Raw genomic sequence first — 26,791 nt, 5'->3', positions numbered from 1 at the left:
GGCTCGGACAGTACTGAGGTCGATGACTTCGATTCCTTGACGGTCCGAGACTTATGACGTCGATGGCAATGTTTCTCTTTCCGATCCCCTCGATCTTCGGGGGAAGGGACAGGAGTCGATGGCCGTGAAGTCGTCGATAGCGGACGGTCACCGGGAGGCTGTCACTGATATTGAGACTTCGATGGTGCCGGTTCCGATGACGTCGATGCAATCGATGGCGTCGGAGTGTGAGCATGGAAAAGGAGTCCCATCTTCTCCATTCTGGCTTTGCGACCTTTTGGTGTCATTAGGGCACATTTGGTGCAAGTCAGGACATCATGCTCACTCCCTAAACACAAAACACAGACTCTATGTGGGTCTGTGATGGACATAGTACGTGTACAGTCCGGCCACCGACGGAACCCCGACGCCAAGGCCGTATGCCAAAAATTTAGCCGCGGGATGGTCGACTGCCAACAGGCCTCGAGGGCCGAACTCGACGGTAGCCGACCAAAACTATGGCAAAAACTTACCGAAGTCACGCGGAGGAAAATTTGAAGAAGGGAGACCCCTGAGGGGCAAGTTTTTCTTCAAGAATTAGTTTAAAGAATTCTGTCGGGAATGTGGTAAGAGCTCCTTAACCGCATGGCAACTGCAACGCGGAAAAAAGAAGACTGAAGGGAGACCCCTGCTGGCTGCAGGGTTAGTGCCATGCTGGGCATGCCCAGTAGGGGCCAGTCAAAGTTCCTGAAACTTTGACAGCAGTTTTCCGTCGTTGGGCTCCATCCTCGATGTCACCCATTTGTGAGGACAACCATCCTGCTTGTCCTGTGAGAAATAGAATAATATCCGATCATTAAAAACTTACAAAATTATTATAGAAACATAGAAACGACGGCAGAAGACGACCAAACGGCCCATCCAGTCTGCCCAGCAAGCTTCACACTTTTTTCTCATACTTATCTGTTTCTCTTAGCTCTTTGGTTCTATTTCCCTTCCACCCCCACCATTAATGTTGAGAGCAGTGATGGAGCTGCATCCAAGTGAAATATCAAGCTTGATTAGTTAGGAGTAGTAGGGGAAGTAACCGCCGCAATAAGCAAACTACACCCATGCTTATTTGTTTTACCCAGACTATGTTATTCAGCTCTTATTGGTTGTTTTTCTTCTCCCCTGCCGTTGAAGCAGGGAGCTATGCTGGATATGCGTGTAGTATCAGTTTTTCTTCTCCCCTGCCGTTGAAGCAGGGGAGAAGAATTCCCTAAACACCAATAAAATTCCCTAAACACCAATAAAATATTTCAAACAGCAGACACATCACATAATACCTAATAATTAAAATGGCAGTCAATCAAGAAAGATAAACTTAAAAAGCCACCTTTACTTACCCTCACTGGCAACTCTCCTACTCCTTTCCCTTGTAGGCCTTAGCACACACCAGAAGCAGCAATGGCTGGTGAAGCTCTGTTCTGACTTTCCTCTTCCTTAGGGTCCATGACTTGTCTGCCTCATACACACTTTCTATCACACACACACCAGTCACACCCCTGACCAATCTTTCTCTCACACACACACACCAGTCACACCCCTGACCGATCTCATTCACTCATATACACCAGTCGCCTACTTTACCAATCTCTCTCTCACACACACACACCAGTCACCTCCCTGACCAGACTCTTGCTTTCACACATTTTTTTTTCTTACACACACAGTCTCAATCACACACATTCTCTCACATACACATGCAGGCACTCTCTGTCTCACTCACTCACCCCCACCCCACATGGCAGCTATTACACAAGGCAGCCGGTATTCTGCTATTAAAGCAGTTGTGACAAGTTGAAAACTGCAGTAGGTGTGACTCCTCCGGCCCCGCAGCGGTAAGAAGGCAGCACTCAGCTGTTTGCCTGTGCTGTGATCATCGCAGCACAGAGTAGACAGCTGAGAATGTGGCCGCGGGGATTTCCTGCAATGCGGCTATTTGGGAAATCTGTCGAGTAGCCATGATGTGCAAGGGCTGCGGGAGTCAGTGACCGTCTCTCTATGTGGGCCATTGTTGGTGGCACGGGTGAGTGGCCAAGAGCAGAAAGGCCGCGATTCTAGCTTCAGGAGCCAGGGGAAGTTCACATGGTATGGAGGGTGGAGGGAGGAGGGGCTGAGACTAGCGGCTGTAGGCTGTGGATGTGCAGAGCCTCAGGAAGCCAATGACAGGCTCCCCATGGTATGAAGAGGCTGCATTTTGATCGGCAGGAGCCAGTTGATCGCAGCCTGAAGACAGGCAGGAAGTGTTCCCGAGGGGAAGGGCTGGAGTGGACACGAGTCTCTGAGCCTAGTGCCACTACCAGGAGAGAGGAGAACTGCAGAAAGCATTGGGGGGGGGGGGACTTACGATTTAGGCCGCAATCCTGCTGACATCTGCGGGACCCATAGGTCTGGGGCAGGGACCATAAAAAAAAAAAAAAAAAAGTTAAACGCCACAGACCCGAGGCAGCTAATCGACGGATTTCTCAATCAGCTGCGTGGCAGGAAATTGCCACGACCACATTTCTCAGCTGACTGTACTGCGTCGCGATGATCGCAGCACAGACAAACAGCTGATTGCTACCTTTTACCGCTGGGGGTGGGGGGGGGGGGTGGGCGAGACTTGGGACATGAATTTGACAGCGGCAGCATGGCCCTTTCTTCTCCCCGCGTGCCTGGTAAAACATCATTTCCTCTTCCGGGCCGCAGGGGCGGGATAAAGAAAAGGCCATGCTGCTGTTGCTGGCTTCCACAAACACTGCTGCCGTTCCACTCTGAGCTTTAAAGTGCCAATAGCACGGGCAGGAACAGCAGCAGTGTTCGTTGAAGAACTGTGTGCGTCTCGCTGGGGTGAGGAGAGGGAGGGAAGAGCGGGAGACCAGGAAGTCCGCGACACACCTGCCGGTGCTTGGCGACACACCGGTTGAGAACCGCTGATCTAGAGGCTCAACTGACCCACAGGCTTTTGGCTTCAAATAAACTTGAAAAAGTTTTTATTAGTAGTTTTTGCCCCTGCAAGCTTTTTCTCAAATTATTTCTTGGCCTGTTTTACTCTTGTTTTACATCTAACTCACCAGTGCTTATGCTCTTGGCCTATTTTCTACGTTTGGATCCGCTTTTCATTTTTTGAACAACGACCTTTTGGATTTAACTGCTTCTTTCAGCTCACCATTTAACCATACTGCAATCATTTGGCCTTCCGTCAACTTTTTTTTTTAATGCATAGAATACATTTTATCTAGGCTTCCAGAATGGCATTTTTCAATAATATCCATGCCTCATGCAAACTTTTAACCTTTGCAACTACTACTTTTATATTTTTTTCTAACTGATTTCCTCATTCCATCAAAGTATCCCTTTTTAAAGTTATATGCTATTGCAGTAATTTTACTTAACATCCTCCCTCCAATGATTATGCTAAATTTAATTGCATTATGATTACTACTGCTTAGTTACCCCCTTGCACCAGGTTGTATATTTCACTGAGGTCTAGACCTAAAGTAGCTGCCCCTCTTGTTGGTTTTAGAACCAGCTGCTCCATGAAACAATCATTTATGGTATCTAAAAACTTAACCTCTCTAGAAAATCTCATCGAGACACAGATCCAATCAACACTGGGATAACCGATATCTCCATTATTGTGTTGCCCTTCTAATTTCAACTAGCATTCCAGAGTCCATTTCTGCATCTTAGCCAGGTGGATGGTAGTATACATCCACTGTCACACAGAATTTTTATCTATAAGGATTCCATAGTGCATTCTGTTTCATGCAGAATTTTTATCCTGCTGGATTCTATGCTATCCTTTACATATCGTGCCACCCCTTCACCAATTTGAAACGTGCTGTAATGTCAATATAATTAAATCCTGTTAAGAGTGCTCCATTCCACATCTCTGAAATGCCTTTAATATTTACCGTAATTTTCGCTCCATAAGACGCACCTGACCATAAGATGCACCTAGGATTCAGAGGGGGAAAATTTAAAAAAATAATAAAAATGGCATGCTTTTAAACCGGCTCTGTTCCCGGGCATCTGTGCGTCTTATGGAGCAAATTAGGGAAGTGCATAACATTTTTTTTGGTCCCCATTTCGGTCCACTCTCCGGATTAGAAAACTGATCGTTCTCTTTCTGTGGGAAACCCCCCCAAAAAAAAGCCCCCAACCCTTTAAATTTAATTAACTACAACCCCCCACCTCCTGACCCTCCCCAAGACATGTCAAAAGTCCCAAGTGCAGGAGATCACTCCCGGACCCCCGCTGGACCACCAGTGACTTTTGGCAGGTCTTGGGGGGGGCCAAGAAGGGTTGTAGTTAGGTGGTTTTTTGTTTTGTTTTTTTTTATATTCGCTCCATAAGATGCACAGACATTTTCTCCCCACTTTTGGGGAGGAAAAAAAGTGTTTCTTATGGAGCGAAAAAAGCAAGTTTGCTTACCATAAATGGAATTTCCTAGATAGCAGGATGAATTAGCCAAGCTGTCATGGGATCTGTCAATCAGGTCCGGGAGGCAGAGCTTGTCAAAACAGAGATCAGAGCTTTGCTCTCTGCAGCTGCGCTGTGTTCCCACGCAGGAAAGTAACGGAATCTCCTCAATCTGTGATTAAGCCTTAGTGCAGTCGAAGACTTAGTGACTGCCAGGGAGGAGGGTGGGTCAGCATGGCTAATTCATCCTGCTATCTACGAAAACACCGTTTACGGTAAGCAAACTTGCTTTTTCCAGTCGATAGCAGGGCTGAATTAGCCATGCTGTCATGGGAGTAGGTGTGCCAATGAGACTGCTACTGCTCTGACTTGGTGAGCTTTCGGCTCTGAATGTAGTTGTAGTCTCTTTTTATGGTAACAGAATTTGATGCACTGTGCTATCCAGCTGGAGATGGTGCATTTAGCCACTGGTAATCCAGGTGCCTTTGGGTCAAAGGAGAGAAAGAGTTGAGAAACACGGGAGTCCGAGTTTGTCCTTTCTTTGTAGTATGCTAAAGTTCTTTTACAATCTAGTGTGTGCAGTAGTTTTTCCCTATCATTTGCATGAGGTTTAGGGAAAAAGGTGGGTATTCCATGGTCTGATTGAGGTGGAATTGGGAAACCACTTTTGGTAGGAAGGTTGGGTGAATTCAGAGAACTACCTTTTGGTGATGAAATTGTAAACATGGAGAATAATGGACCAAGGCCTGAAATTCACTAACTCTTCGTGCTGATGATACTGCAACCAAGAATACCACTTTCCATGTGAGGTATTTAATATGTGCCGAGTCCATGGGTTCAAATGGGGAAAGCATGAGCTGTTCCAGAACTATGTTGAGGTTCCATGGAACTGGAGGCTTAGAGAGCGGAGGACGAATGTGGGTGAGCCCCTTAATGAAGCGAGATAGTAAGGGGTGATTGGATATAGGAATATTGTTAACTGGTCTATATTATGCCCCTATGGCACTGAGATGAACTCTGATGGATGATGTTGCTAGACCAGCTATATATAATGTATGAAGATAATCAATGAGCAACTCAGGTGAGCAGTCCAATGGTGGTACACCTTTGGAAGTGCATCAGGTAGAATAACGTTTCCATTTATAGCTGTAATTTCTCCTTGTTGAGAGTTTCCTGGATTCTAACAAGATGAATTGTGCCGAGGTGGAAACTCCTTGTTCTGTTAGAAGGAGCCTCTCAATCTCCACGCTGTCAAGTGTAGAGATGAGTGTAGCGGGTGTAGAAGCATCCCTTGATCTTGGCAGAGAAGATCTTCTCAATTTGGTAATCAAATTGGATCCATGATGGATAGTCTGAGAAGGAAACTGTACCACGGTTGCCTCGGCTAAGCCGGGGCTATGAGTATCAGTTGAGCTTTGTCTGCTATGCATTTCTGAATTGTCCTTGTTATGAGTGGTATGGGAGGAAAGGCGTATAGGAGGCCTGTCGTCCACGGGATGAGGAAGGCATCTTGAGCGATCCTGAATTGGCTTGGTCTTATCGAGCAGAATTTGGGAACTTGAGCATTGATCTCTGTTGCGAAGAGATCTATTGAAGGTATCCCCCACTGCATGAATATGTCTTGGGCTATTTCTGTATTGAGTGCCCATTCGTGAGGATGAAAGATGCGGCTTAGCTTGTCTGCTCTTGTGGTTGCAACTCCTGGTAGGTAAGTTGCCTGGAGATGTATGCAATTTTGGTGAGCATGTTCGAAGATTGTCAAGGTCTCCTTGCAAAGGGACCATGAACCGGACCCTCCTATTTGTTGATGTAAAACATCGCGACTTGGTTGTCCGTGTAGATCATGACCCTGTGTCCTTTCAGGTGGTCTTGGAACACTTGCAAATCGCTTTGAGTTCCAATAAATTTATTTACAGGTTCTGTTCCGAGATCGTCCAATACCCTTGTGTTTCGTAAATCGAGGTGTGCACCCCAGCCCTTGCGAGACGCATCTGTGGTTAATACTGCGTTGTGAGGAGGGGAACTGAACAATGCTCCCTTGGATAGGGTGGAGTTTAGGAGCCACCATGTTAAATCTTTCCTCATTTCGGCGGTCAATGATAACTTCTGTGTCAATGGTTGCAAGTGTTGTTTCCATTGACATTTCAAGCCCCATTGCAGGCGTCTCATGTGTAGTCTGGTGTTGGGAACCATGAAATTCGCCGCTGCCATGTGGCCGAGGACTACTAAAACCTGTCTCGCTGAAGGTCTCCGAGTATGGTTCAAGGTATGTAACAGAAGACGGAATTGTGATATTCTGTCGCTTGTTAGGTATGCCCTGTTGCACGTAGTGTCCAGGCATGCTCCTATGAACTGTAACTGTTGTGTTGGTTGTAGGTGTGATTTCTGAAAATTGATCACCAATCCTAATTCTTGTAAGCATTGTATCACTCGATGGAGGTGCTCGAGTAAGATGTTTGGAGTTGGGGAGATTATGAGACAATCGTCCAGATATGGGAAGATGGTTATACCTTGTTGTCAGAGATGAACCACCACCACTACCATGCATTTGGTGAACACCCTGGGTGCAGCTGAAAGTCCAAAGGGGAGAACTTTGTACTGGTAGTGTTGATGCCTGTAGCGAAAGCATAGGTGACGCCACGAGGATTGATGGATTGGAATGTGTGTATAAGCATCCTTCAGGTCGATGGAACACATCCAATCGTTGGTTTGAATCAGAGGAAGGATTGATTTCAACGAAACCATTTTGAATTTCTCTTTGGTGAGAAATTTGTTCAATTCCTTTAGGTCTAGGATGGGGCGAAGGCCACCTGACTTCTTGGGTATGAGGAAGTATGGGGAATAAAATCCTACTGATTGGGTCCCTGGGTAAATTCGTCAAATTGCTTGTTGTTTGCGAAGCAAAGCAATTTCCTCCCCCAGTTGTAGTTGGAAGTTGTGAATCTTGAAAGTGGAAAGATGAGGTAATATGGGTTTTGTGACAAATTGGAGTTGGTAGCCGTGACGTACTAATCTCCAAAACCCATTGATCGGATTTTATTCTCTCCCAGGCTGTCGGGCAGGAATGAATCCTGCCGGGTGGTGCTGGATGTTGTGGTGGTGGCTGGGTAACTAAAAAGATGAAGTCGCTTTCACTGTAGTAGCCGGTTGTTGTGCCTGCTGTCTCTGATTACGTGGTTTACCTCTATTTTGGTTTGAGGTATTCTGTTGTGGAGCAGGACGCTGGTACGCAGGGTAAGTCTGTGTACGAAAGGACTGGTAAGATCTATAGGGTCTCCTGGCACAGGATTGCCCATGAGTAGATCCAATATAACGATGTGTGGTCGAATAGTTAGGATGTGATGTTAATGATTGTACTGCTAGAGCTTCTTCCTTTAGTTTACCCAGTGTGTCCTGAAATTGTTCTCCGAACAGGTTATCTCCTGTACATGGGAGGTTCGTTAGTTTCTCATGCAAATCTTCACGTATGGAACTTGATCGTAACCATGCTAGTCTGCAGGCTGCGACGGCTGTTGCCGATGCCCTAGACGATGTTTCATATGCTTCGTAGATTGACCTCAAAAGGTGACGAGAACACTCTTCCATGTCATGAAGAGGTGGGGGTATCTGATCTGCAGTCGAGGAAAGCATACCTTTTATAGCTTGTATGCACTCATATAGGTATTGTACCATGTAGAATTGATGGTGCATAATTCGGGCATTCAACATTGAGTTATGGTATATTTTCCTGCCAAACTCATCCAAATATTTGTCTTTGCCTGGTGGGTATGAGGAATGCGACTTCGTTTTCTTAAATCTTTGCATCGCCGACTCTACTACAATTGAAGCATGAGGTAATTGTGGTACAGAGTACGGTGATGTTTTCCTCATACGGAATTTTATGTCCGTTTTCCTGGAAACTGCTGCGATTGCGTAAGGTGTTTCCCAGGACTTTTGTAAGACTGAATGCAGGAGCTCTTGTGGTGGAAGAGATGTTGGTTCCCCTGGAGTGTCAAAAATTTTTAGGAGACCAAGGGTTTCTGACCTAGGGTCTGTCTCTTTTTGGACCTCGAGATGCAGTATTGTACCCAATTTTCCCAGATATTTTGTGTATGTGAGGTCTTCTGGATGGGGAATACGGCTCCTGAGGTTGTTCCTGTGGATCCGATGGGAATCCCGTAGATGATGGGGATGTTTGCGGTGAAGAGGAATCAAATGATGTATCTCGTTTATAATTTGGTGAAGCTGGTCGGTTTGTTATGGGAGATATCGGAGGCTCCAACGACTGTTCTCTATTAGTCTGCGTCTTATGTTCCGGAGAACTATCAGCAACACTATTAGTCATTTTGAATAATGACTGAAGAGTTTCATAAAACCCTGCTAAGGATTGGGACAATTGATAAAATGCCTCTTTTGTAAGAGGGGGCATTATTGTACGATCATCTGGTTCTTGTGACCCACCTGCTTTAGGGTGCATTGGTGTGTTCTGAGGTAAAGTAGTGTATACTTTACGGTCTTTCCGTTTTTCGTCGCATATGATGTCCCTTGAATCCTTTGAAGTTGTAGAAGCGGTAGAGGAAGCAACCTGTATTACCTCTCTGTGAGAGAAGGTATTTGAAGTTGGTATATGAGATGATTTAGAAGTCGAAGGGCTTACTTCCCATGTTGCACTCCTCTTTGCCAACTTTTTGTGGTGGGAGTGTCGTGAGTGCTTATAATAGTGTGACGACGAGTCTGTATGACTTCTCCGTGAAGACTGTGATCGTTTTCTACATTTTATTGTAAACTCTGTCGAATTATCTCTCGAAGAAAGGGAAGTACCGGAACGAGGTGAAGTTATTGATGGAGAGGGTCCACGTCTTTGTTTCAACTCATTTTGTAATACATGAGATAGGTGCCCATGTGTCTTATGCGCGGATTTGGATTTATTCGCGGATTTAGACTTGTACGCATATCTTTCGGTTTCCGTACACGCAAGAGTGATCGGCCGATGTCTCCAGCGCCATGCGCATAGATATGGATGGCGCCGGGCGCACAGCTGGTGTCGGCGCCATGCACGCAGATGTCGGCAGCGCCGTGTGCATAGGTTTTCTTTTGGTTGTGTGCACGGACTGCTTTAGCGCCCTGCGCGCAGAAATCTTGTGCGCCGTGCGCGCAGGGTTCTTCGGCGTCATGCGCACAAGTGTCTTCGGTGCCATGTGCATAGAACTGTTGTGCGCTGATACTTCTTCAGGCGCCGAAGTGTTATGCGCCGACACTTTTGTATGCGCATAAGGCACCTTAGGCGCAGAGGTTTTCGGCACCGAGATTTTTGGCGCCAATGTGTCCTGCGCTGGTAAATTTGGCACTATGGATTTCTGAAAATCCAATGGCCTGTCATCTCCTTACCTCCAAAATTGGAGGACTGAGGATCCCACGATGATGCCCTCTTTTTTGAGGGAGCCGATAAAATCACAGGGCCAGCCGATGAATGAGCCTCCGATGGCTCCAGTGAGGCAAAAAGTTCCTGAAGTCTGTAGGCCCTTTGCTTCAGTGCCCTTGGTGATATCCTCGAGCAAATTCACAATTTTCCCGATTGTGATCTGGTCCTAGGCATCGGTAACATCGGTCATGGCCATCCGTGACCGACATTACCTTGCCGCAATTACAGGGCTTAAACCCTGATTTTGACAGGTTTTGTTTTATTAATGCTGAGGAGAAGAATAGCTCCGCATGCGATCCCGCGCGCGGACAGAACAGACTGAGGAGATTCCGTTACTTTCCTGCGCGGAAACACACATGCAGCCGCAGAGAGCAAAGCTCTGGTCTCTACTTTGACAAGCTCTGCCTCCCGGACCTGATTGACAGATCCCATGACAGCATGACTAATTCAGCCCTGCTATCGACAGGAAAATATGGTATATCCTGGTATAATATACAAATATTTTATAGGAAATTTTTATTTTTACTTTCATTTCTCTTTGTATTCATAAATGCTTATTAGCAGATGATACAGGCAGAGTAGAGTCATTCAAATCTGTGTGCTCCATCCATATCCGTATGAGCTAATGCAGCCTTAACCAAAACCTCTCAACTGGGATTATTCTAATTTCCTGTTTGCAAGTTTCCTGCAAAGATATCTCCCTCCAAAACATGTGCTTCTGAGCAACAGTCAGCTTTCCCCCATTTTCTAGTTTAAAAGTCACCCTATCTCCTTTTAAAATGTTAGCATAAGCAATCAGATTCCATCCTGGTTAAGGTGGAGTCCCCTCTTGTCAGAATAGGTTCCCCCTTCCCCAGAATGTTCACCAGTTCCTAACAAATCTAAAGCCTGTACCATTGTATCATCTATGAATTGTGACTCCAGAGCTCAGCCTGCCTCTGGGGACCTGTGTGTTGAATGGGAAGCATATCTGAGAATGTTATCCCGGAGGTTCTGGATTTCAATTTCCTACCTAAAATCCTAAATTTAGCCTCTAGAACTTCCCTCCTGCACCTTTCTGTCATTGGTACCCACATGTACTTCAATGGCTTGCTCCAGGTCAGCGCTCTCTAAAATTGTATCTAGGTAGCGCATGAGATCTGTAACCTTCACACCAGGCAGGAAAGTTACCAAGCAATCTCATGCCCAGTCAGTCATCTACATTCACAATGATCAAATCACCAGTTCTAATCCTTTCCTCCTGGATACATGCCCATGGAACGACATCCTCAGTGCAAGAGAATAAGGCATCACCTGGAGAGCAGGTCCTAGCTACAAGATCACTTTCGGCCCAGATGATTGTCTCCTTTCAGTTATCCTTGCTCCTCCAAAACAGCACAAAGACTACTGGATTAGAGTTGGAACCGACCTATATACCTCTGATTGCCTCAGCTCCTCCAGGTCTGCCACTCTTGTTTCCAAAGATCAGAATCGTTCTATGAGAACCAGGGGCTCTTTGCGCTGGGTACCCACATGCAATCTCTCACCAACAGGTAGATAATCACACATGTGGCAGTCTGTGCAAAAGAATATATAGCCTCACTACTGGACTCATCTGCATCTTAATTTTTGTTAGGTTGTCTAAAGATTTTAAAGCTGTTTAAGGAATGGGTATGTCTAAATCTAAGGGTTTTAAAAAATTTGATATTAAGTGTCTTTTTACATCTAAGATTTAAATTTTGATTAGGGGTTAATTTATGTTTCTTTTAAATCTAAGGTTTTTAAATTTTAATATTTTATAGTTTATGAATGACCAGCAATAGCACTAAAATTAGTCAATCAGTAATGTCAGAGTTAACTGTACCTTATTGTAAATTGTGAATTGACTATTTTGAAGATTTTCCTCCTACTGGGGGTAATCTATATCAAAAAATGTGATGAAGTTAGGTGGGAATCGATACTATCACCTTCTCAGTTCAAGTAAGTAACCTTTGCAAACTCACAATTATTAAACTATCAACAAACTTAATCTAGTATAGAATATATATATATATATATATTCTATATCACTGTGTATGTATATTCTATACATACACAGTAATAGTTTAGCTCTTTAAAAAATGTTTTTGCAAGATTTAAGCGCTCTTTCCCAGCAAGTCCAACTTAACAACAGATGAACTTTCTGCTGTCAGCACACCCTCAGGCCTTAAAATTCTATTATGGTTTTGCCAGCCACAGTATGTTTTGCCACATGGCTACAGTATTCCCAGAGTGCTCCTTTGCAAACATCTCAGGAGATTAAAGGAGCATTTCTTGAATAATGGCTTCCTCCTTGCCACCCTACCATACTGGCCAGATTTGTGAAGTGCTTGGGATATTGTCACAAGCACATTTTGACCAGTCGGCCATGGAAGCCTCTTGGTCGCCTACTAGATCAATCTCTTCCCTTGCTTGGTCATCCAATTTAGAGAGACGGTTTGGGCAGGTGGTAACATACACTTTCCGCTTCTTAACTTTTTTGATCGTGCTCTGAGGAATATTTAGGGACTTCAAAATTATATTATACCTATCCCCAAACCTATGACTTTCCATCACTTTGTCTAGTGTTCTTTTGACAGCTCCCTTATGCTTATGGCTGCATTTTTGCTTTGAAATGCACTACCCAGCAGAGAGAAGAGAACCAACATGAACTGCTGAATTTATTCTGTCAACAAATGAATCCGTACAATTTAACACAGGTAGGGCCAATTTACTTGGTGTGTGCTATTGAAGGTGATTGATTACACCAGAGCTTTAAGTATTTAGGATTACTACAGAAGTACAAGGCAAGGGAGGGAAGAGTGGACATTTATCTAATCAAGCTAGTTATTTCTACTTCATTTTCTAATGAACTTTGGAATATATTTTCTAGTTGGCAGTTGTGGGGTAGTACGGGTAATACATGTGACAAACACTGTTTTAATACATTTTAATTCTGGGCTATAAAGCAACAAAGGGTGAATATTTTCGGAAAAAATGTAGATATTCTATAGAGAAGAAAACCCACAAAAATCCTAAGCACAGACTCTGGCACCACAAAAACCTGGTTCAGTCCCATAAACTAATACTAGCTCCAGAAAATTTAATCCATCTCTGATCAGGAGTTAATTTTCTAGTGTTAAGAAAACAGGAGTTAAGCTTACACATCTCTCAGCATTGGGGAGTTTATAACTAATGCCTTAAATAACATGGATTTGCATGGAGGAGTGCTAAGATGTGCACACGTTTACTGAGATTGGGAACGCCTCGATGACCCAGTCACAGAAGAGGATGGGGCCTTTTCTGGACTGGGCTTCTTTGTCGGTGGCTCTGTCAACGTCGATGCCGAGGACTTGCCTGGATTGGCGGACAGAGCCTTGCGATGATGGTGTCGACTTTTTTCACGATGATCTCCTCGGTCCTTTTCTTGAGGAGGCAAGGAGGGAATAGACACCTTTGGAATCGTCGATGCCAGTCAGGCAGCAGCGGTGTCCCGGTGCTGGCGAGAGGTCGATGACACCGGCTCAGACGAAGTCGAAGCTATCGATGAAGTCAGGGTTTTTGACTGAAAGAGAAACTCTATTTTCTCTAAACAAGCCTTACGGCCCTTCGGTGTCATTTGGGCACATTTGGTGCAAGTTAGGACACCGTGGTCGGACCCCAAACACATAACAGACACCGTGCGGGTCAGTGATGGACATTGTTCGAGTACAGTCGGGGCACCGACGAAAACCTGATGCCATGACTCTGCCAAAAATTTAGCCATGGTGTGGTCGATGGCCGGTAGGGCACGAAGGGATAACTGGACGGGAATCGACCGCAACAAGGGTAAAACCTTACCTTTCGACCATGGAGTATGGATATCAATAGGGAACCCCTATGGGGTAGAATTTTTTTGAAATTTTGAAAGACGTTCCCGTGAGGAAAATTCCTGTCAGGAATCTCAAGAGAGCTCCTTAACCTGCGTGGCTACTGCTACGTGGAAAAAAGAAGACTGAAGGGGCACCCCTGCTGGATGCAGGGTTGGTGCATTGCTGGGCATGCCCAGTAGGTACCAGTCAAAGTTTATTTATTTTATTTTTATTTATTTAAACGCTTTTATATACCGACAACCGTTTGCACATCGTGTCGGTTTACATATAACTTAAAACCAGGGTATATATAGGCATAGCCTTTACATCGAACAAAGAACAATTAAAATACAGTAATAAAACAAAAAGCTAAATAAATTGGAGGGAGTCAAACAGGGAGCAACATAGAATGGGAAGGGGTGGGAACAACAATGAGGGGGTGGGGTTATATACAGGGATTCATAACTAAATACAATGTTGTTTCAGGCAATAGTTCGAGGGAGAGAAGATGGGAAAAACCGGGGGGGGGGACTGGAAAAATGTGATGGTTATGTGTGGGTCACAGCGGGAGGGGGGTTATCTGTCGAGGGTGAAGGGGGGTAGGCTTGAAGGAAGAGCCATGTTTTGAGTTTCTTTTTGAACGTGGGTGTGGAGGTTTCAGTCCGTAGGTCACTGGGCATGGAGTTCCAGAGGGATGGGCCGGCAAGAGAAAGGGCTCTGTTAGTGGTGGATATAAGTCTAGTTGATTTTATAGAAGGAGCACATAGAGTTCCGAGAAGGGCGGTACGGGTTGGTCTTGAGGAGGTACGAGGGAGGAAAGGAGGGGTTAACCAGTTGTAATGTTCGTTGATGATGCTTTTGTGAATGAGGGTGAGAGTTTTATATATTATGCGTGACTGTATGGGAAGCCAGTGGAGATCAGTGGAGCCCAATCACGGAACACTTTGACAAAAGTGTTCCGTGATTGGGCTCCATCCTGATGATATCACCCACATGTGAGGACTACCATCCTGCTTGTCCTGTGAGGATAGGGAGATCAAACTGTGGTTTAACTCATTGACCTATTTTTGGAGTTAAGTGACAAATAGGCGGAGGAACTCCCTGAACTGTGTGTCAAGGATTTAAGGCAGTTTCTACTGAACTTACTCTCATCAGACAGGAAAATACAAAGATTGTCCTGCTTGGACAATAATGTTCTTAGTGACATCCTCATACACATCCTGCACAGAGACGACATGAGCATGACCCAATACAATAGTGAGCAATAGTCAGTTTTCTATTGAAGTCACTTGAGGAGCAGCATCTGCTTGGATGTCAGCTACTGCTGATGGAGAAAATTCAGATCATGTGATCCATTTGATTGACTGCTGATTCATTTAGAGCAGTGGTTCTCAACCTTTTTTTGGCCAGGACACACCTGACAGATGGTTCTCACATGTGTGACACACTGAACATGTGACCATCACGGGGCTATATGTAAACATGCACTCTGCATCCACAGGAATCCCCTCAACCCCCAGCAATGAGTACAGAGCAGATCTAGGGCATTACCCTGTACAACTCACCATAAAAAAAAAAAGATATTCTGGTTCTGATGACATCTCAGTAAAAGCAAAACAAACTCCTTTTACTACCAGCCAAAATAGCATTCCTTATGAAAAGACAGTAATTTACCACTAATGTTTATCCTATTGAGAAAACACAACAAATAAGATTGATACAAATGCCTACATGCTAGTAAAATACCTCACCTCGGTCACTCACCCAGAACTGACCTTCACCAAGTACAGAAAAACCACAAATTATAAATATGGAGACAGAAACTGGAATGGAAAACAAAAAAAGCCACTCTGCATGCAGTGCGAACCTGGAGAAGTGGAAAGAGAAATATAGCACCTAACAGACTCTCAGGATTTGCAATAATGCACACAAACTAACCCGTACAAAGTTACACCTGTATTATGGAACACACTAAAACAGTAACAACCCTATCTAAGAAACACAACTATTAAACCAGGCCCTAAACACTAATACATTTCCTATTGGGAAAACAGAATAAGCCAAGCTGCTATAGAGCCCCACACAGAAAGAACTGTAAAGCTATACTAAAAATGTTACAAAACAGCTGCTGAACAGAATAATATTCAATTAAACACTCATAAAAATTAAAACATGTCCAAATATCAATAAAATATTTCCAAAAAGCAGTCATCGCATAATATCCAATAATTAAAATGGCAGTCAATCAAGAAAAATAAATTTAAAAAGCCCCCTCTCCAGCAACTCTCCTACTCCTTTTCCTTCCAGGCCAATAGCACTCACCAGAAGCAGCAAGGGCTGCTGAAGCTCTGTCCTCACAGTCCTCTTCCTTAGCGCCCACAACCAGTCACACCCCCCCCCCCTCCCAATTAGACCCCACGACCAGTTTCAGTCTCTCTCTCACCCCAGTCATCTTCCTGACCAGTCTCTCTCTCTCTCACACAGAAACACATCACCACCCTGACCAGTTTCTCAATCATACTCATGGTCTCTTATATACAAGCTCTCAATCATACACAACTGCTCTCACACCCATTCACACCAGCTCTCACCCAGGCACCAATTCATACCCTCAGACACACAAGCTCTTACCCAGGCTTCCATTAACACCCACAGACACAAGCTCTCACCCATGCATCCATTCACACCCACAGACACAAGCTCTTACCCAGGCATCCATTCACACCCACAGACACAAGCTCTCACCCATGCATTCATTCACACCCACACACACAAGCTCTCACCTAGGCTTCCATTCACACCCACAAGCTCTCACCCAAGCACCCATTCACACCCACAGGCACAAGCTCTCACCCAGGCTTCCATTCACACCCACACACATAAGCTCTCACCCAAGCACCCATTCACACCAGCTCTCACCCAGGCTTCCATTCACACCAGCTCTCACCCAGGCTTCCATTCACACCCCCACAAGCTCTCACCCAAGCACCCATTCACACCCACACACACAAGCTCTCACCCAGGCACCCATTCACACCCACAAGCTCTCACCCAGGCATCCATTCACACCCACCCACACAAGCTTTCACCCAGGCATCCATTCACACCCAAATGCACAAGCTCTCACCCAGGCATCCATTCACACCCAAATGCACAAGCTCTCACCCAAGCACCCATTCACACCCACAAGCTCTCACCGAGGCATCCTTTCACACCCACCCACACAAGCTCTCACCCAAGCACCCATTCACACCCACACACACAAGCTCTCACCCAAGCACCCATTCACACCCACACACACAAGCTCTCACCCAAGCACCCATTCACACCCACACACACAAGCTCTCACCCAGGCAACCATTCACACCCACAAGCTCTTACCCAAGCACCCATTCACACCAGCTCTCCCCCAGGCTTCCATTCACACCAGCTCTCACCCTCACACCCATTCACACCCACAGATACAAGCTCTCACCTAGGCTTCCATTCACACCCACACACATAAGCTCTCACCCAAGCACCCATTCACACTCACACACACAAGCTCTCACCCAGGCACTCATTCACACCCACCTACACAAGCTCTCACCCAGGCATCCATTCACACCCACCCACACAAGCTCTCACCCAGGCATCCATTCACAACCAAATGCACAAGCTCTCACCCAGGCATCCATTCACACCCACACACACCAGCTCTCACCCAAGCACCCATTCACACCCACACACACCAGCTCTCACCCAAGCACCCATTCACACCCACACACACCAGCTCTCACCCAAGCACCCATTCACACCCACACACCAGCTCTCACCCAAGCACCCATTCACACCAGCTTTCAGCCAGGCACTCATTCACACACAGACACACCGGCTCTCAGCCAGGCACTCATTCACACACACAGACGCACCGGCTCTCACCCAGGCACTCATCCACACACAGACGCACCAGCTCTCAGCCAGGCACTCATTCACACACAGACGCACCAGCTCTCACCAAAATCTTCTTCCTTCGCTGCAGGGATGGGCTCCAGTTCCCCCGCGGCTTTACTCCAGCGGGCCTTCTTTTTTCGCCACCACGGGAATGGGCTCCCGTGGTGGCCTCGGTCGGGTTTCCTCTTCGCTGCCACAGGCTGTGGCGGCCTTGCTTTGTCGGGGTCAGGTCTCTTCTTCGCCGCCATGGGAATGGGCTCCCATGGCGGCTTTCCTCTTCACTGCGCGATCTTGCTTCGTCAGAGTTCAAAAACTTCTATTCCTCCCACCCCACCCCGGGGATTCTGATGCCTGCCTCACCGGCCAATCAAAGGCTTCCTCCCTTCTTCCTACTCCCACTGGTAGGGAGGAGGCTTCCGATTGGCCTGCGCGGGGGCAGGCAGAATGAAGGAGGCTTCCCATTGTGTAATGGGGGTAGGAAGAAAGGAGGCTTTCAATTGGCCCGCATGAGCTGGAAAAAGGCAAAAGGAAAGTAGAACGGGGTAGTGGGACACCGGGAGATGCGACACACCTGGCGGTGTTTGGCGACACACCGGTTGAGAAGCGCTGATTTAGAGAATATGAATTATAATTCATAATTCAACAACAACTTAATCATATTAAGGGATGCATGACCCTGGGAATCTCCAATTTTTTTTATGGCACTTAAGTAAAAAATTAAGATTTTTATATTTTTCCATTTTTCATAATATTTGCATAATCCTTTTATAATAATTTTCTTTTTACTGCCCATATTTTTCCATACTTCCTATTAACATTTTTTGTCTCAGTAAACTCACTGGTATTATATTTAGAGATATAAGCCTCATTTTTTAACACACTACTTTTTCTCTCTTACTGCCTGATTCACTAAGGCTTTTCTCTCATTCTCTGTCTATGGGAAAATACTTTGATAAATCAGGCCCTTAATTTGCACTCTCTCAGTTATTCTGCTCTGTACATGCACAATTTCCCAAAACAGACTCCCTTCTCCCCTCACACCCCAATTAATATCCAATTGCTGCTGATTTATATAGTATTACATACAAGATGCACATAAAAAATACGTGGTGGTGACATGTAAGATAATGGAAGTCAATTTACAATAAAAAGGTATAAAAACATTATGTTAATCCAATGAAATACCATAACCTCTAACATACCTTCTTATACATTTGTGTAAGGATGATGATTAGTAACATACATGATCAATGCGCCTATTACAGGCACAAAATTAAAAGTGATTAGGTCCCAATAAATTATTTATCCTTAAATCAAAGTGTACAATTTGCATAAAAAAATGAGTTGATTACAGATTATAAAATGTACAAATGTAAATTTAGCTCCCCACATTTGAAAAACAGTGTTCATATTTAGGTTTTCCAAAATAAAAGCATTGGGAAATAAAAGTTATGTGACAGCCCTACAATGATTTATTAATAGCTCTATGCATGGGTTTTCAAATTACTTTCTGAAGGGCCTCTAACAGATCTAGTTTTTAGCCACAACGAATAGCTATGAGATAAATCTGCATACATTTGATCTAAGAACCTGGTTAGTTTGCATATATGGGTTACTCTGAAAACTAAACCTTTTAAGACTTTAAGGACTAGATCTGGAAAATACTGCTCTGAGCAAAGCACTCAAACTAGAAAGTTTCTTAAAGGCCTTTATAAAAGCTCTGGTTACATGCTACTGCAATACAAAAAATTTTTCTGCATGCAAAATATAATCCCTGCTCTATGTTTGCTCATTAGCTTTTATTAGGAATGGGTTTTCAAAAATGTTTATCCAGCTAATTCTGGAATAATCTGATAATCTAACCAGAAATAATTCACCATCTCTGATCAGCTAAATGCTTATATACAAAATTGCAAGGTGCCAAATTAACCAGTCAGAAAAGGGGCAGGGAGGGCCAGAGCCATTGCCAGGGTGTATATTTTCAGCTATTACCACATAAATTTAATAGCACAATGAGAAATTACTACTTACCTGATCATTTCCTTTTCTTTAGACTAGACAGATGAATCCAGAACCAGTGGGCTATGCATTTCTACCAGCAGATGGAGATGGAGCAAAGCTGACATCACAGTACATATACCTCTGCAGTGACATCAACCTGCCAGAATTCTCTACAAAAGTCAACTGTGTACTAACAAAAACTTGATTAACAGACAACCATTCCAGTACTCAGCCAACAGGGAACACTGAGCTCAGACATAGAATGTATTAACACTAGTTTAGGGACTGGATTAACAGTTACCAGTAACCCCTGGAACACATAGCCACGCAGGAGGACACAGCACAATTATTCGGCAGCCAAGGGCGGGAAGTTGGATTCATCTGTCTGGTCTAAAGAAAAGGAAATTATCAGGAAAGTAGTAATTTCTAGAGATGTGAATCGTGTGATCGATCGTCTTAACGACCGATTTTGGCTGGGGGGGGGGAGGGAATCGGATTGACGTGGTTTTGTTTTTTTAAATATCGTGTAAATCGTAAATCAGGGGAGGGCGGGAAAACCGGCACACTAAAACATCCCTAAAACCCACCCCGACCCTTTAAAATAAATCCCCCACCCTCCCGAACCCCCCCAAAATGTCTTAAATTACCTGGGGTCCCGGTGTGATCTTCCACTCTCGGGCCACGGGTGCGTTGATAGAAATGGCGCCGACGCTACCTTTGCCCTGTGACAGGGCAAAGGTAGCTACCTTTGCCCTGTCACAGGGCAAAGGTAGCGCGTTGATAGAAATGGCGCCGGCGCTACCTTTGCCCTGTCACAGGGCAAAGGGCGCTACCTTTGCCCTGTCACAGGGCAAAGGTAGCGCCGGCGCCATTTCTATCAACGCACCCGTGGCCCGAGAGTGGAAGATCACACCGGGACCCCAGGTAATTTAAGACATTTTGGGGGGGTTCGGGAGGGTGGGGGATTTATTTTAAAGGGTCGGGGTGGGTTTTAGGGATGTTTTAGTGTGCCGGTTTTCCCGCCCTCCCCCGATTTACGATTTACACGATATTTAAAAAAACAAAACCGCGTCAATCCGATTCCCTCCCCCCCCCCCAGCCAAAATCGGTCGTTAAGACGTGCTCTGAGGAATATTTAGGGACTTCAAAATTATATTATACCTATCCCCAAACCTATGACTTTCCATCACTTTGTCTAGTGTTCTTTTGACAGCTCCCTTATGCTTATGGCTGCATTTTTGCTTTGAAATGCACTACCCAGCAGAGAGAAGAGAACCAACATGAACTGCTGAATTTATTCTGTCAACACCCGTGACAGGGCAAAGGTAGCGCCGGCACCCGTGGCCCGAGAGTGGAAGATCACACCGGGACCCCAGGTAATTTAAGACATTTTGGGGGGGTTCGGGAGGGTGGGGGATTTATTTTAAAGGGTCGGGGTGGGTTTTAGGGTTGTTTTAGTGTGCCGGTTTTCCCGCCCTCCCCCTTCCCCCGATTTACGATTTTTGACGATAAATCGGGGGAATTCCTATTATATTTTACCTCTAACGATTTACAATATATCGGACGATATTTTAAATCGTCAAAAAACGATTCACATCCCTAGTAATTTCTCCATTTTCTAGCGTGTAGACAGATGGACCTCAGGACCAGTGAGATGTCAACACTGCACGTACAAAGGCTGCGTTTTCCCGGGCCTGCACATGCAGACAATAATACATGGAAAAGGTGTGTAAGGATGACCACTTTGCAGCTCGGCAAATGTCGATGGGAGACAACAATCTAACTTCTGCCCATGACACTGCTTGAGCCCTAGTGGAATGAGCCCTAACCTGACTAAGCAACAGCTGTTCAGCATCCAAGTACGAGCCTGTGACAACCTCCTTAATCTAGTGAGCTACTGTAGCATGTAAAGCTGGCTCGCCTTGGAGGACAAACAGGCAATCCGTTTTCCTGAGAGGTCTAGAAACCACCAGAAACCTCACGATATGTCTCTTAACATCCAAGGTTGCAACAGGCAATATTCCTCCACATCTCCCCCCCTATCCAGAGACAGCAGGGAAACAGACTGCATCAAGGGAAAATCTGAGAGCACTTTCAGCAAAAAGGAACGAACAGTCCGCAGCTGTATCACCCTGGATTCACTCGAAGGAACGGCTCCCAGCAAGACAAGGCCTGATAGTCTATGCGCTGAACAAATCGCCACAAGAAACACCATTTTCAAGGTCAGTAACCGCAAGGAAAGGTTATGCATCGGTCGAAATGTAGGGCCCACTAAGAAATCCAATACCAGACTCCACAAGGGTACCGGTAACCGCAAAGGAGGACGAAGATGTTTCAAGGAACAGGCCACATCTGGATGAGCCAACAAGGGTCCACCAATCACCTGACCCCTGAAACAGACAAGAATCACTACATGTACCCTTTAAGGAATTAAGGGCCAACCCTTTATTCAAGCCATCCTGCAAAAATTCCAAAATGAGCGGGATCTTATCCAAACAAGGAAGAACCCAGTCTTCTCATAAGACTCAAACGCTCACCAAACCCGTACATAAGCTAAGGAAGTGAAGAACTTTCTTGCTCGTTGCAAGCTGGCAATCACTGCAATAGAATATCCATGCTTCAGCAAGCAAGCCTTCTCATATCCAGCATAGCTCACTGCTTCAATGGCAGGGGGAATAAAGAAAAGATTATTTATATTCAGACAACAACCAACAAGGACTGAATTACATAGTCTGGATAAGCAAATAAGCATGGGTGTAGCTTGCTTGTTACGGCGGTTACTACCACGAATCAATTAAGCATGATACTTCACTTGAAATACATATCCAGTGCAGCTCACTGCTTCAACGGCAGGGGGGGAATGAAGTAAAGTGGAATTATATTCAGACATCCAACAAGGATTGAATTGCACAGGCTGGGAAAACAAATAAGTGTGGGAGTAGCTTGCTTATTGCGGCAGTTACTACACCTAACCAATTAAGCTAGATACTTCACTTAGATGCACAGCTCCAGCACTACTCTCTACAGCAATGGCGGGGTGGAAGTGAAATAGAACCAAAAGGTTAATAAGGGCCAAGAGTATCAGATAAGCATGAGGAAAAAAAACAAGTGTGCAAACTTGCTGGGCAGACTGGATGGGCCATTTGGTCTTCTTTTGCCGTAATTTCTATGTTTCTAAGGGCCATACCATAAGACAAAATCAAGTCAGATCTTTGTGAAGAACAGGCCTCTGCTGCAACAGATCCTAGTGGACAGGAAACCGGAGGTGGGAGTCTACTAGGAGCCTTCACAGAACCACATACCATGGCCTCCTGGACCAATCTGGTGCCACCAGAAGCATCATTCCTGTGATTCTTGACCCTCTGAATCATACTGCCCAACATGGGACATGGGGGAAAAGCATACAGCAGCTTGCCCTCTAGCCAATTCTGCATGAGTGCATTAATGCCCAATTATTTCAGATCTCTCCTGCGACTGAAGAATCGAGGAACCTTTGCATTGCAAAAAGTCACCAGTAGGGCCAGAAATGGAAGGCTCCAGTGATCCACTATTAGCTGAAATACCTCATCTGACAATACCCATTCTCCTGGGTCCAGACTCTGCCTGCTGAGAAAATCTGCTCTTATACTGTCTTTTCCTGCAATGTGCGAGGTTGAGATCTCCTCAAGATGCACTTCTGCCTATTCCATAAGTTGTTCTATTCCCTGCGACACTTGCTGCCTCTTGATGTAGGCCACTGTTGTATTGTTCGACATTGTTCAGACTGCTCAACCCTGCAACCTGTCGCTGAATTGCAAACATACCAACCGGACCACTTGGGCTTCCAGCTAACTGATGCACCAGAAAGACTCTTCTGTACTCCAGTGCTCTTGAGCTGTCAGTTCCTGACAGTTAAGCTCCCCAACCCTGAAGGCTTGCATCTGTCATAAGTACTATCCAGACCAGTGATTTCAGGTAAATCCCATTTCTCAGATGATCCGCTTCTAACCACCACTGCAGGCGTGTGCAGACTTCCATCAACAGGTGAAGCCGAATCAAATAGTCCTCAGACTCTGGGCTCCAATGAAATAAGAGTGCACTGAAGAGGACGCATATGTGCCCTTGCCCACGCCACCACTTGCAGGGTCTCCGCCATCAATCCGAGCACCTGTAAATAGGACCATACTGTTGAGTGTATTTTGTTCTTCAATAGAATCAACTTCGCCATCAGCTTCTGAATACAACCCGCCGGCAGGAAAACCCTGCCCTGCTTCTTGTTGAACCGAAAACTGAGATACTTTAGTGACTCAGATGGCAAAAAGACTGCTCTTGGCCCGGTTCACCACCCAACTGAGTTCCTGCTACAAGGAGAACACCTTGCGCTTCACCGGGAGGCGCTCTATTTCAGAGACATGGCCTAAATTTTCCAGTCATCCAAGTACGGGTATACCAGGATCCCATCCTCTCAACTCTGCCACCGCTGCCACCATAACCTCGGAAAAAGATCTGGATGTGGTGGACAGACTAAAAGGTAGCGCTCAAACCCGATGACAATGCAAAACCACAAATCGCAGAAGACTGTGCTCTAATCGGATGGGAATATGCAGGTATGCCTTGGACGGGTCCAAAGAGGTCAGAAGCTCCCCGGACTGCACTGCCATTATCACTGAGCGCAATGTTCCCATGAGAAAATGAGTCACCCGCAAATGACGGTTGACCCCCTTTGAGATCCAGGATGGAATGAAGAAAGCCCTCCCCTTCTTGGAAACATCGAAATAAATGGAATATCAGCCCATATTTTCTTGAGACGTGGGCACTGGAACCACAGCCCTCAGACTGAGGAGCTTTGACAATGTACACTCCACTGCCTGCCTCTTTTGCGGGAAGAGACAAGGAAATACCATGAACATGTCTTGAAGAACACTGAGAAACTCCAGCGCATATCCATCTTGAATCACCTCCAAGACACACTAGTCTGACATGATTTTGACCCAAATTCTGATAAAAAAAAGAGAGCTGACCCCCCCCCCCTTCCCGGGGATGAGTTGGCACACCTTAATTGGGAGGCTTGGGGGGTTCCTCTGCCCGAGCCTGGGTCTCATCCGGGCTGGTTGGGACGAAATGACTGAGACCTAACGAAAGGTCAAATCCTATGAAAAGCCACTCTTCTGTAGATTCAAAAATGCTTGGATCCCATAGCACGACCTCTCATGCTAAAGGAGGGTGGCGCCTGCTTTTTATCCTTCAACAACCGAGGAACCAAGAACTCGCCCCACTTATTGGCCATTTTCTCCAACTTGCTCCCAAACAGCGAGCCTTTAAAGGGCAATTTCATAAGGTTAGCCTTGGAGGTCACATCGGATGACCAATTTCTCAGCCATAACAGATGCCTGGCTGCTATTATCGAAGCCACCCCTCTGGCTGAGGTGTGGACCAAATCACAGCCCGTATCTGCTAAAAAGGCTGCTGCTGTCTCTGTAACTCTCCTGGAATTCACTCCAGATTCATCTTCCTCCTGCGAGAGAAGTAAACAGGAGCGAGCCACCAGGGAACAAGTCAGCTACAAGGTCTTCACCACTGTTTCAAATGCTTGCTTAAAGATGGTCTCAATCCTATCGTGAGCTTCCTTCAAGCCACTCCTAACTCCACGGGGATAATTGTCCGCTTGGAGACAACACACAAGCACGTCCACTTTCAGAAAACAACCATTTTCTGGCCACTGGATCCAAGGGGTACAGGCCTTCCAAGACTAGACCCCCTTTGAAATTTGCCTCCAGGCTGCCCCACCTCAAGATCAATCAATTCTTGAATGGCCTCCATAACAGGAAAAAAAAACAAGGCTTTACGCAAAGAAACCAAAATGAGATTTTTCTTTTTCTCAGACATGGAATCCCCAGGCACTCCTAGCATCTTTAATGTCTAGGAAATCAATGCCGGTAATTTCATCTCTATGAAAGAACCGCAACAGTCCTATACGGTTCCAGTCCCAGAGGAATTTCCCCATCCTCCTAAGTAAGGATCGGCTTCATCAATTGTGCCATCCAGAGACCGCTGTAAAGACCGGCTGCCGATCTAGGTATATTTCGATGCTTAATCGCAGCACCAGGCAAGCAGGTCACCAACCGCGGCTGATCTGGCAAGACTGGTCGGGGCCGAGGATTGCACCTGAAGAAAAGATTGCAATCCTTGAAAAAATTCCACCCAAGAAAAGGTAGAAGGATCCATGCCAAACCCACGAGGCACCTGTCCTGTGCCCACTGAACTACCTTACCCCACTGACAAACCAGTTAAGGGAGTTCCAAGGTCAGGCGCTCCCTTCTGATACATCTTTACCCAGGCCGTCATCAGGCTGGGAAGAACCAGGTTTAGTAAAATCAGACCATGGCAATTCTCCTTGACCCTCTAAGTAGCGCTGGCACAAGTTAGAGTGAAGGCCAGGGTGAAATGCTAAATATGACAAGCAGCACAGAGGGTAAGATGCTTAGCTTTCTTAGCTATAGGTGGCATCAGTCTGTCAGTACGCTTAACAGGCAACTGAAAGGTGTGCTTCCAGAATTTAGGGCATCCAAAATTTAGGGGTCCAAATCCTGTGCTTGATGGGCACCCAAAAACTGAGCGCCCCCAATACAGCCCAGATTGTGCGTACAGGCAAGCACAAGCCTAAATCAGATGTCACTACCAACAGGACGCCCAAGCAAGTGTCCAACTAAGCATCCAAAAACTGGGTGCATAACTGGATACACAGCCGGACACACTCGCACGAACTGACGGTCCTGAATATGGCAGTCTAACATGCAAGAAAACGTGCGAAAACACGGCCTACCATGCAGCATCCAGAGAAAAGCCTAAGAGCAGGGCCTAGCTCAAAATGGCTGCTCAACCCGCCAGGCTGCCCTCATTCTCTGAACTCCCTCAGGGGTAGTAACGAACGTTGGATTGGTGCACCAAACACGGAGATCAAAGGAAGCCTACAAAAAACCCTCCTGTTTTGTTTTTGTTTTTTTTTTTAAGTTTTATCTGAGCTCATCCCAACCCGGCTGAGTACAGAGCCAGTCTCCGGCTGCATGGGGAAAGGGCATATACAGTCATCACTGCGCTTGGCTTCCTGCACCCACTGTCTTTCAACTATTTCAACAGCTAAGTCCATGCAGGCTGAAAAACCAGCTACCAGACCAAGGCATTCATCTGAGGGACCATGGAA

At 45.7% G+C, this 26,791-nt stretch overlaps 1 protein-coding gene across 3 annotated transcripts in view; it reads right to left on the bottom strand.

The window, feature by feature from the left end:
• SPAST (spastin) overlaps nt 1-26,791 on the bottom strand; it is a 367,367-nt gene that overhangs the window by 222,705 nt on the left and 117,871 nt on the right. The gene's annotated exons all lie outside the window — the stretch shown is intronic.

Source organism: Rhinatrema bivittatum, chromosome 3 (assembly GCF_901001135.1).
Source record: "Rhinatrema bivittatum chromosome 3, aRhiBiv1.1, whole genome shotgun sequence".
Classification (NCBI taxonomy): Eukaryota; Metazoa; Chordata; class Amphibia; order Gymnophiona; family Rhinatrematidae; genus Rhinatrema; species Rhinatrema bivittatum.
This window is presented reverse-complemented; position numbering and strand designations above follow the sequence as displayed.